Source organism: Sorex araneus, chromosome 6, assembly GCF_027595985.1.
Source record: "Sorex araneus isolate mSorAra2 chromosome 6, mSorAra2.pri, whole genome shotgun sequence".
NCBI classification, from domain to species: Eukaryota; Metazoa; Chordata; class Mammalia; order Eulipotyphla; family Soricidae; genus Sorex; species Sorex araneus.
In genome coordinates this window covers 88156268-88169539 of record NC_073307.1, presented here as the reverse complement: position 1 = coordinate 88169539, position 13272 = coordinate 88156268, and positions in this window count along the sequence as shown.

The following is a 13272-nucleotide window of genomic DNA, read 5'->3' as shown; positions in this document are numbered from 1 at the left end:
ATGTGCCTCCCAAGGGGGTAACGGACTGGAGCGATAGCACAGCGGGTAGGACGTTTGCCTTGCACGTGACCGACCTGGGTTCGATTCCTCTGTCCCTCTCGGAGAGCCCAGCAAACTACCGAGAGTATCCTGTCTCCGCATGGCAGAGCCTGGCAAGCTCCCCATGGCATATTCAATATGCCAAAAACAGTAACAAGTCTCACAATGGAGACATTACTGGTGCCCGCTCGAGCAAATCGATGAACAATGGGACGACAGTGCTACAGTGCAGTGTGCCATCCAGCAGGTCAATCTGTACCTGCGGGGCGAGTGCATCAACAGCCTGATGGTGCTTTCAGGCTTCCTGATACCCCCAAAATTGCCACTGTGCCTCTGGTCAAACCCCAAGAACTTGGGACCAAGTTTCCAGAGAAATTAAATGGCCAAAAGTTAGGTATGTGGGAGTCATGCCCACAAACCACTTCCAGCTCAGCTATACAAGCTAAATCATTGGCCTTATTTCAGAGACCCATCGATAAATCTCAAAAGAGATCAAAATCAGGCCATCTAAGGGCATTTACGGCCATGATTCAGAGACTCACAAATGACTATCAGAAGAGAGCAGCACCCCCGGAGATGTCTCTGGATCCCAAATATTAAAAAAAATTTAGAATGCCAGGGGCTAGAGAGATAGCAGAGTGGCTAGGGTGTTTGCCTTGCACGCTGCCGACCCAGGTTCGATTCCCAGCATCCCATAGGGTCCCCTGAGCACCATCAGGAGTCATTCCTGAGTGCAGAGCCAGGAGTAATCCCTGTGTATCGCCAGGTGTGACCCAAAAAGCAAAAAAAAAAAAAAAATTAGAATTCCAGGAGCGCAGCATGGTTGCTTTCACGGTTGCTGGACATCTCATACTCTTCGTAACAAGCAATAAAAATTAAATTATTTAGCATCTGCCTATGGGACAGGCTTGGGTGCTGGTGGGAAAATTCTAAATAATGGTGGTGGGAAGGTGTAATGTGGTGGGATTGGTGCTGAAATGTTGAATGTAAACAATTATTGTGAACAACTTTATGAAAATAAAATTTAAAAATTCAAAAAAAAAAAAAGAGAGTGATTTCAATCATAGGACACCCAGTCTGCCAAGAAGTAGAAAGTCTCAGGTTTGAAAGATAGTACAGCAGGGGGCTGGAGCGATAGCACAGCGGGTAGGGCGTTTGCCTTGCATGCAGCCAACCCGGGTTCGAATCCCAGCATCCCATATGGTCCCTTGAGCACCACCAGGGGGTAATTCCTGAGTAAAGAGCCAGGAGTAACCCCTGTGCATCGCCAGGTGTGACCCAAAAAGCAAAAAAAAAAAAACAAAAAAAAAAAAAACACAGAAAGAAAGATAGTACAGCAGGGAGAGCACTTGCCTTGCACAAAGTTGACCTGGGTTCAATCTCTAGCACCCCACATGGTCCCCTGAGCCCACCAGGACTGACTCCTCATTTCAGATCCACAGTAAACCCCTGAGCACTGCCGGCTGTGGCCCCCAAACAAAACTAAAATAATTAAAAAATTTCCTTTTTGGGGCTGGAGTGATAGTACAGAGGGCAGGGCATTTGCCTTGCATATGGCTGACCCGGGTTCGATCCTGGGCTCTCATATGATCCCCCAAGCACCGCCAGGAGTAATTCCTGAGTGCAGAGCCAGGAGGAACCCCTGAGCATCGCTGGGTATGACCCCCCCCCAAAAAAAAGTTTCCTTTTGTGGGAAGCTCATAATTGGGGGCGGGGGGGCAGAGTTTTGTGACTAGAAATAGATCCTAGCAGTGTCAGAGAAGTGGAATTTGTTGAGACTGCCCTCAGTTTATGGAAACATGTCACCTGGGAAGATGAACTATGGACGGGGAGAGGCAAGCATCCAGGGCTGGTGACAGACTCACCCAACCATCTAAAATGGGAGCTGTGACTTGAAAGGTTGCCAGTGGAGTTCAGAGATGGCGGTAAACCTGCTTCTTGGGAAGCTGCTTATTATTCAACACACAAGGAAACGCAAAACAATAAGAAGCATGCGAAATATGTAGTTCCCTGGCCACTGCTCTCCGGAATAGCTAAAATGAAACTGAAAGAAAATGTTGGTTTAGACCGTCAGGCAGAATCCAGATCAGATGTAGGTTGACCTGAGCTTTGGCCTCTAACTAGCCCTAAATCCATCCACAGAGGGAAAAATTGTGACAGGGCAACAGAAAGTACCTTGAAGGCCGTTGGCCACTAATGAGTCCAATACAGGGGAGAACGATAACCAAGAACCCCCTGGAAGCAGGGCGTAGAGTCTAACATGGCACCCTTGTTTTGTACCCTGGGATCAGCTTCCTGCCAGGGCGTAGAGTCTAACATGGCACCCTCGTTTTGTACCCTGGGATCAGCTTCCTGCATGGCTGTTCCCGGAATGGGTTGTGAGAGGCAGAAGTTTAGTGCCTGCATCTTAGGCATGGAATACTCCAGAACGGGACACGTTTGGGTTAACCCAGACGTGAAGCTCACATTAGAACAATTCCAGATGGCCGCATATGAGCCAGTAAAACAGAAGACGCTTCCTACCTGGCCTATGGCCAATCCAGATTTGATTCCTGAAAACCTCAGACAGTCTCCTGAGCCCCATCAGAAGTGATCCCTGGGGACCGGAGCTATCCCACAGCGGGTAGGGCATTTGCCTTGTATGCAGGTGACCTGGGTTCGATTCCCAGCATCCCATAGGGTCCCCCGAGCACCGCCAGGAGTAATTCCTGAATGCATGAACCGGGAGTAACCCCTGTATATCGCCGGGTGTGACACTCCCCCCCCCAAAAAAAAAAACGAAACCAGAAGTGATCCCTGAACACAGCCAGGAGTAAGTCCTGAGCGCTGCTGGGTGTGTCCCCAAAACAAAATAAACAACAACAACAACAAAAAGACAATCTGTGGATTACCGGTAATGACTCTGGATGGCAATCAGATTCAATCTGCTGAACTTTGGAGATCAAGACTCAGTCTAGCCAAAATTATTTAATTTTCAGTGGAGAGACTGAAAATCTGTATTTTCTGAAAATTTTCTGAAAATCGCAGATCCTTGGGGAAGGAAAGAACTCCTCCTGAAGGGGCCAGAGCGATAGCACAGCGGGTAGGGTGTTTGCCTTGCATGTGGTCGACCCGGGTTCAATCCCTGGCATCCCAGATGGTCCCTCAGCACTGCCAGGAGTCATTCCTGAGTGCAGAGCCAGGAGTAACCCCTGTGCATCGCCGGGTGTGACCCAAAAAGCCAAAACAGAAAAAAAAAAAAAAAAAAAAGAACCCCTCCTGAAACTCAACAAGAATGCCCATGGGGGATTTTTATTTTTTTATTTTTAATTTTTTTGCTTTTTTGGGTCACACCTAGCAATGCACAGGGGTTCCTCCTGGTTCCACACTCAGGAATCACCCCTGGCGGTGCTCAGGGGACCATATGGGATGCTGGGAATCGAACCTGGGTCAGCCACGTGCAAGGCAAATGCCCTACCCGCTGTGCTATCGCTCCAGCCCCAGGGTGGGTGGGTGGGGATTTTATTTTAACATATTCTGGGTTTGGGGGCCACACCCAAGGGTGCTCAGGGGCTATTCCTGGTTGTCTTCTGGAGTGCCCCACCCGTGGTGATTGCAGTACCCTCTGATGACGGGGATTTGAACCAGAGCCGGCTAAGTGCAATGGCACCTGCAGTGTCATTCTTCAGGCCCCTCATGAACAGATTTTAGACTCGAATGACTGAAATTTGGCATCCACCCGAGAGTCACTCTGGTGGAAACCTCCATTTTCGGTGACAAGACATAAACATCTACCAACCCTAAGAAAACCTACCAAACCTAAAAGGGAAGGGTAAAGAGACAAAAAAAATCTATCATGGCGCTGGAGCGATAGCACAGCGGGGAGGGCATTTGCCTTGCACGCGGCCGACCCAGGTTCTAATCCCAGCATCCCATATGGTCCCCTGAGCACTGCCAGGGGTAATTCCTGAGTGAAGAGCCAGGAGTAACCCCTGTGCATTGCCGGGTGTGACCCAAAAAAAACCCAAAAATAAATCTATCAATTTTTTTTGTTTTATTTTGAGAATAAGTACTTTTATTTTTATTTTTTAATTTAAATTTATTTTATTTTAATGAATCGCTGTGGGATACAGTTACAGACTTACAAACTTGCATGATTATGTTTCAGTCATACAATGTTCGAGTATCCATCCTCCACCCCGTGCCTATTCTCCATCCATCACCCATCTTCCAGTATCCCTCCCGCCACCCCCCCTCCCCTCCACCTCCCCACCCCTGTCTCTGTCGAAGGCACATTTCCTCTTTTTTTTTTTTGGGTCACACCCGGTGATGCACAGGGGTTGCTCCTGGCTCTGCACTCCTGGAGGTGCTTGGGGACCCTATGGGATGCTGGGAATCGAACCCCGGTCAGCCGTGTGCAAGGCAAACGCCCTCCCGGCTGTGCTATTGCTCCAGCCCAAGGCACATTCCCTCTCTCTCCTTCTCGAAAAATCTACCGTCTTAAGGAAAGGAGAAACAATCTTGACACCAAGGCCCCTGAGCATCCCAGGATTGGTTCTGGTGGTACCTGGCATTGCAGGTTCGGGCGCCATATTCCTCAGACACAGAACTGAATTGTGGCTTGTTGGCTGATATCTCCAGGGGTGCTTTCTGGGCCCCCTGAGCACCACTGGGAGGTCCAAACCCCCAAAACAGAGCTTCCCACAATTGAATCAGCAACAACAAAACCCTAAAAAATAGGGCATTGACCCCCAAGAGCTAGATACGAAAGGGTTTATGTTACATGATTCTATTTATAGAGTTGAGTGTAAGCAACGCTGACGGAGAGGGAGAAGCCGAAAGCTACACAGTGGGTTTCTCCAGCAGTGACACCCCCGTAATATAAACTGAGACCCAAGCAGCAAGGATTATTGAGTGGGAAGGGTTTTGAAGTATTCTAGAAAGTTCTCTAACAATATTCTATGTCTTGGGGCCAGAGCGATAGCATAGCGGGTAGGGCGTTTGCTTTGCACACGGCCAATCCGGGTTTGATCCCCGGCATCCCATATGGTCCCCCAAGCACCGCCAGGAGTAATTCCTGAGTGCAGAGCCAGGAGTAACCCCTGAGCATCGCTGGGTGTGACCCAAAAAGCAAACAAACAAACAAACAAAAGAAAACCAATATTCTATGTCTTCCGGGACAGGAGGAATAATACAGGAGTTTGGGCACTTGCCTCGCATCCCCCCCTGGCATCACATCGGGTCTCCCTAGAGCCAGAGGACTCGCTCCTGAGCACAGAACCAGGAAGAGCGACTGAGCACAATGGGTATGGCCCTCCCCAGCCCATGTTCTACATCCTGGGCCGGAGTGACAGGACAGCAGGTAGGGCACTCGCCTTGCAAGTGTCCAAGTCAGGTTCAATTCCTGGCATCCCATACAGTCCCCTGAGCTTGCCTGGAGTGGTTTCTGTGGGGGACCAGGAGTAATCCCTGAGCATCTCTGGGTGTGGTCTCCCCCCAAAAAGAAATCTATGGGCTGGAGCAATAGCACAGCGAGTAGGGCGTTTGCCTTGCATGCGGCCAACCTGGGTTCGATTCCCAGCATCCCATAGGGTCCCCTGAGCACTGCCAGGAGGTGATTCCTGAGTGCAGAGCCAGGAATAACCCCAGTGCATCACCAGGTGTGACCCAAAAAGAAAAAAAAATCTGCGTCCTACATCTTCTGGAATAGTAACACAGATCTGTGTATATGTTATTGTACTTCAGGCAGCATCCTTGAGATCAGTACGCTTTATACACTTCACTACATAGCACTGTAGCACTGTCATCCTGTTGTTCATCAATTTGCTCGAGTGGGCACCAGTAACGTCTCCATCGTGAGACTTGTTACTGTTTTTGGCATATCCAATACGCCATGGGTAGCTTGCCAGGCTCTGCCGGTAACATATATGTTTTTGGGTCACACCCAGCAATGCACAGAGGTTACTCCTGGCTCTGCACTCAGGAATGACTCTGGGTGGTGCTTGGGAGACCCTATGGGATGCTGGGAATCGAACCCGGGTCAGCCGCTTGCAAGGCAAACGCCCTACCCTCTGTGCTATCGCTCTAGCGATGTATGTTAATCCTTTTGTACCTGTTTTAGCCTACTGGTACTTCTGATGGCTAGGGGACACTACCTGGGTCCCAGTAAGTTCCCACAAGACACTTCCCTTTTTAAAAAAATTTTTTTTGTTGCACATAGATAAGCTTTATTAAAGATTGTAGTTTAGGTTAGGCAGGCATGTGAAAACAAAAAGTAATAGTCTAAATATCCTGAGTCTTCCCATTATACCACTTCTCACTGACCTTTTGCTCAACAGAATCCATAGTCATCATTTCACTTCATTCTGTCTCATTTTACTTTGATTATATTTCCATTTCTTTTATGTCAGAATTTTCAAAGTTATTTCTTTTTTTTAAATGTATTTATTTTTTAATTAGTGAATCACCGTGAGGGTACAGTTACAGATTTATACATTTTCGTGCTCGTGTTTCTGTCATACAATGTTCGAGAACCCATCCTTTCACCAGTGCCCATTCTCCACCACCAATAAACCCAGCATCCCTCCCACCCCCCAATCCCATCTCCCCCCACCCCACCCTACCTCTGTGGCAGGGTATTCCCTTTTGTTCTCTCTTTCCAATTGGGTGTTGAGTTTGCAATAGGGGTGTTGAGTGGCCATCGTGTTAAGTCTCTAGTCTACATTCAGCATGCATCACCCTTCCCCCGAGTGGCCTCCAACCACATTTTACTTGGTGTTCCCTTCTCTATCTGAGCTGCCTTTTCCCCAGAATTCCAAGCCATGGAGTCAACCATCTGGTATTTATTTCTACTATTCTTGGGTGTTAGTCTCCTACTCTGTTATTTTGTATTCCACAGCTGAGCAGACACTTCCCTTTTTAAATTAATATTATGACTGGACTTGCCCTTTCTTATTATGCTTGCAAGGTCCCCTTCATCAATTATATCTAACTAACAGGAAACTGGATGGAGTGTGTGTGTGTGTGTGTGTGTGTGTGTGTGTGTCTGAGAGAGAGAGAGAGAGACAGAGAGAGAGACAGAGAGAGAGACAGAGAGAGAGAGACAGAGACAGAGACACACACAGAGACACACACACACACACACACAGAGACAGAGACAGAGACAGAAACAGAAATAGAGACAGACAGAGACAGAGAGCCAGCTAAGGATGTTGCAGTCTTGCTTTTATTGGCTCTGAGGTTTTATGGTTTAGGGTTTCCTAAGCTTCCTCTTTATGAGTGAATTTAAATGATAAGAACAGGAAATTCAACTACGGGAAGAAGAAAAGACAAGTCAGTGAAATGCATGGACCCAGCTCTGTCAGGCCCAGGAGACTCAACTTGTCTGGTCCTTTATCTGTCCCCTGGCTGGACACCGCCATCTGGGAGGGGAACACCTCTTTGGTGTGGGTAGCTCTACCATGAATGCTTAGGTCAGGAGCTTAAAAAATGACAAAAGAAAAGTCATTTTCTGGAACATGCAATAGTATGACTTCCTCTAATGTGAATTGAAAAAAAAAATAAGAACTGTAATCGAGGGGTGAAAAAACATTGCTCTTTGGGTAAAATCAAGTACCCTAATTGACATATGCAGTGTGTTGTCTGTCTGTCTTCATCTTCCTCTGTACTGTCAAGCCCCAGCCAACATATCCCACTGTATATCACAGGGCCTTTGCACATGCTGTCAACTTGCCAAGAGAGCTTTCTCTAATCCCAGCTCACTTAAATAAACTTTGCACCTTGAATGTCCTATATATATATATATTTTTTTTTGGTTTTGGGGTCACACCTGGCAATGCACAGGGGTTACTCCTGGCTCTGCACTCAGGAATTACTCCTGGCGGTGCTCAGGGGACCATATGGGATGCTGGGATTTGAACCCGGGTCGGCCGCGTGCAAGGCAAACGCCCTACCCGCTATGCTATCACCCCAGCCCTGTCCTATATATTTTTGATATACAGAACAGTGATTAGTATAAAATAGATTCCCAGTAGAATTAATATTTGGCATTGAGTGAATGAGTGAATGCCTCCATTTATGAGTTCAATCTACATCACAGTTGCCTTCTTTTTTTTCTTTTTTTTTACTTTTTGGGTCACACCTGGCGATGCACAGGGGTTCCTCCTGGCTCTGCACTCAGGAATCACTCCTGGCGGTGCTCAGGGGACCACATGGGATGCTGGGAATCAACCCAGGCCGGCCGCATGCAAAGCAAACGCCCTACCCGCTGTGCTGTTGCTCCAGCCCCTGTTTGGTTTTTTTATACACAAGATTAATTCCTGGCTGAGAAGGAAACACAGTGGGACAGTGTCTGCCTGGCATGCACAAGGCTCCAAATCTCTGGCATCAAAGCAGAAAAAAAAGACTAAATCCAGAGAAACTCTAGGTTCAACTCAGGTGTGTCTGGAGTATTTCCCTTTGAAACTGGAGTGCTCTAGAACGATTTCTGCAGAAGCCATGACTGCACAAGCAAATTTATCCAAGAGTTGTTTTGGGGGGGGGACCCCCAGGGGCTTTGGCCACGCCCATCAGTGCTCAGGAGGGATGGAACCGGGGCCTGGGGGGTGCAAGGCAAACGCCTTAACCCCTAGCCTTTCTCTCTGGGCCCCAAGAGTCAACATGTTAACAACTGAGCATTAGAAACATTTCTCAGCAAATTCTTTCCTATTTTGGATGGAACCCAAGTTTCAGAGGCACTGTTGATTGATATGGGTTTGAGGCTGTACCCAGCAGTGCTCGGAGGCTCTGGATCTAAGGGATTGAAACCTCCTTAATGCTTGGCCCAAGGAATTGTCTCTCTGTCTCTCTTCTCTCTCTGTCTCTGTCTCTGTTTCTGTCTCTCTCTTGCTCGCTTGCTCTCGCTCTCAGTCTCTCTGGCCCCTAGAGGCATTGTTAAATGATTCAGGATGAGGTTTGGCCGGCAGAGGTTGTGGTTAGGAGAGAGTTGGGAAAGTCTGCTCCTGTTACAAATTGTTCCAATCACTATTAGAAGTTGGAGCCGCCAGAAAGTTGGATTAGGTTTCTAACAGGCCTGGGAAAAGCAGCAACTTGAGGTAGGTGCAAATAGTAAATATTTAAGTGAGCCAATGAGGAAACTGAGCCATAGTACTGCAGGTAAGCACTAGCCTTGCACTTGGCTTACCTGGAGTGGATCCCTTACAGTGCCCGAGCCTTCCAGGAGGGAACCCTGAGTGCAGAGCCAAGAATAAGCCCTGAGCACAGCCAAGGTTGGCCCAGAAGCAAATAAATAAGTAAATGAACCAATAATAAGTCCTTCATTGGGGTTGGTGAATACCTTTGAGACGCTCTACAGAGCTATTACCTTAGGGCTCTTGAACATTTTTTCTCTATATAGTTGTGAAGTTGGGTTGGAGCGATAGATAGCACAGCGGGTAGGGTGTTCGCCTTGCTGACCTGGGTTCAATTCCTCCGTCCCTCTTGGAGAGCCCAGCAAACTACCAAGAGTATCTTGCCCGCATGGCAGAGCCTGGCAAGCTCCCCGTGGCGTATTCAATATGCCAAAAACAGTAACAGGTCTCACGATGGAGATGTTACTGGTGCCCGCTCGAGCAAATCGATGAGCAATGGGTGACAGTGACAGTGACAGTTGCTCTAGAAAATTTTGACAACCTCTTTGGTTTCTTTTATTTGGAGCCAAGTCACTGTAGTCCACTTTTTTTAGAAAGTGGAATGTGCAGCTTTAAAAACTAGGTGTGTAGTATTTGTCTTTATTTATTTATGTAGGTAAGTGTGGTTGTGTATTTATAAAATTCTTATGTTGTTTTTAGACTGGAGCGATAGCACAGTGGGTAGGGCATTTGCCTTGCATGCGGCCAACCCGGGTTTGATTCCTCTGTCCCTCTCGGAGAGCCCGGCAAGCTACTGAGAGTATCCCACCCGCAAGGCACAGCCTGGCAAGCTCCCTGTGGCATATCTGATATGCCAAAAACAGTAACAAGTCTCACAATGGAGACGTGACTGGTGCCCGCCCGAGCAAATCGATGAGCAACGAGATGACAGTGATACAGTGAGATATATATCTATTCATAATATATATATTCAAAGGACAATGTAAGCAAGAGGTTTGGGTCTAGAGAGACAGTACAGGGGATCACACTTGCCTTCCATGCGGCCAACCCAACTAGATTCCACCAAGCACCTCCAGGGGTCACTCCTGAGCACGGAACTGATTGAAAAGAGGGAAGAGGACTAAGCAATCCAAAGGAAATTACAATTTGACACATTTGGTTCATCTAATGATACTATTTCAAATAAATAGGTTGTTCAAAGATAACTTGTAGAAACAAGGTAACACTTGGAAATTGTCCAATGGAAAAATTCTTAAAAGGTGGAAATGGTGGGGCTGGAGCAATAGCACAGCGGGGAGGGCATTTGCCTTGCACACGGCTGACCTGGGTTCGATTCCCAGCATCCCATAGGGTCCCCCGAGCACCGCCAGGAGTCATTCCTGAGTGCATGAGTCAGGAGTAACCCCTGTGCATCGCCGGGTGTGACCCAAAAAGCCAAAAAAAAAAAAAGGTGGGAATGGTTAGTGAAAAATGCTACAGATGACTCTTTAAGGTATAAGAATGTTACTCAATGAAACGCAAACCTTTTTTCACACTCAGAAGAGCAGGGACTCTGAAGGTAGGGCAGGGGAGATCCCGGAACGCTGAGCCAAGCCCGGGGCACTCCCAGGAGTGGCCCAAGAGAGAAGAAAAACAAACACAAAAGAAACGCAAATAGAAACCACACTGAGATAACATTTTCACATGGCAAAGATAAAAATATTTGATAATGCACCTCGATTGACACGTATGTATGGGAACAGACTCTTAAAAATGTCTAGTCAGGGATTGGAGTGATAATACAGCGGGCAGGGCCCTTGCCTTGCAAGCAGCTGACCTGGATTTGATCCCAAGCACCCCATAGGCCACCCCCACCCCCCTGTCCCCGACTGTGTCAGCTGATCCCTGAGCACAGAGCCAGAAGTATGCCCTGAGCACAGCCGGCCCCCAATCTACGGCCCACCACCTCCCCCCCAAACCAAACCAAACCAAACCAAACGTGGCTTTCTTCGGCGATTTAAAGAGGTCATTCAGTTCAAGTGAGGTTCTTGGGAAGAGCCTAATCCAGTCACAGGTGTCCTGGAGCAATAAGGACACACACGCAAAGGGCACAAGGTGTGTCCCTGTGATGACTTCAGGAGACGGAGGTACAAAGAGGAGCCAGACCTGCAGGCCCAGGGAACTTGGACCCTTGGAACTGTAAGACAATTAATTTAGTTTTGGTTTTGGCTTTTGGGTCACACCTGGCAGTACTCAGGACTTATTCCTAGCTCTGGGCTCGGGGGTCACTCCTGGTGGTGCTCGGGGGTCCACATGGAGTGCTGGGGATTGAACCAGGGTCGGCCACGTGCAAGGCAAGTGCCCACCAGCTGTCCTATTGCTCCGGGCCCCAAGAAAACGCTTAACTGTTATTGAAGCTCCACTGTCTGCACGTTCATCCAGGCAGGGGTGAGTCTGACTCCCACAGAGCCAGGGAGACTTGCAATGACAAAACGGAATGGGGGGGCACTGGGACCAAACTCACGAGCCGCTCCCACGTGCACTGCCTGTCCTCCAGCCCTGCGCCATCTCCCTGGTCCCTTAACACCACTGATTGAAAAACAAGTTTCTTTTCATTTTGTAAGGGAAAAAATATATGAATATATATATATATATATATATATACATATATTTTTTTTAGTTTTTTGAGCCCCGCCCCGCAGTGCTTAGGATTTAGTCCTGGCTCTCTGCTCAGGGACTCCGGCTCAGGGGATCATATGGGGTTCCGAGGATCGAACTCAAGCCAGCCACATGCAAGTAATAGTACAGCCCTACCACTGTACTATTATTTATATATGTTGCTATATAAATATGCATATGTATGGGCTAGAGCAATAGCACAACGGTAGGGCATTTGCCTTGCATGCAGCCGATCCCGGTTTGATTCCTCCGCCCCTCTCGGAGAGCCTAGCAAGTTACCAAGAGTATCTCGCCCGCACAGCAGAGCCTGGCAAGCTCCCCATGGCATATTCAATAAGCCAAAAACAGTAACAACAATGGAGACATTACTGGTGCCCATTTGAGCAAATTGATGAGCAATGGGATGACAGTGACAATGACAGTGACATATATATGTGTGTGTGTATATGTGTGTGTGTGTGTGTGTGTGTGTTGCTTTTTGGGTCACACCCAGCGATGTTCAAGGGTTACTCCTGGCTCTACCCTTAGGAATCACTCCTGACATTGCTGAGGGGACCATATGGGATGCTGGGGATCGAACCCAGGTCAGCCATGTACAAGGCAAATGCCCTCCCCGCTATACTATCGCTCCAGCCCCCATATTATATAATTGTATTAACTTTTTTAAAAGCCTAAACGAGAGGGACTGGCAGATGGCTCAGATGGCTGCAGTTCTTGCATTGCATGTGGTAGCTCCAGGTTTGATCCCTGACCCTTGGTGGCCCTTTAAGCATCAATTCTTTTCCCCTACAAGCAAACAAACGAACATGGGTGTGGGAGCACTGTATGACTGAAACCTAATCATGAACAGTTTTCTAAGGGTCTGTCTCGCAGTGATTCAGTAGATTTTTTTAATCTTTACAAAAACAAAATAAATAAAGCAAGTATTTGTACATATATGTACAAATATATATATGAGCAATAGCACAGTGGGTAGGACACACGGCTGACCCGGGTTCTATTCCTCCACCCCTCTCGGAGAGCCCGGCAAGCTACCGAGAGTATCCCTCCTGCACGGCAGAGCCTGGCAAGCTACCCGTGGCATATTCAATATGCCAAAAACAGTAACAACAAGTCTCACAATGAAGACGTTACTGGTGCCCCCTCGAGCAAATCCATGAACAACAGGATGACAGTGCTACAGTGCTATGTGTATATATATATATGTGTGTGTGTGTGTATTTGTTCAATTCCCAGCACTGCAAAAGCAAATGAAACATCTCAGCATGTTGGGACAATGATTACGGACTCACATGGGACAGAGCTGACCCAGGGCAGCAGAAGGACTCTTCACGATTTGCTTCTGCAACAAGGAAGCTGGATGCAGTGCGTTCTCCTGGCCGACCTTAAATGACCCACCCTCCTGGATCAGAGGACTCCCGGGGTATGTGTCTGCAGCCGCAGAGACAGCTCTGTCTGACACTCGAGC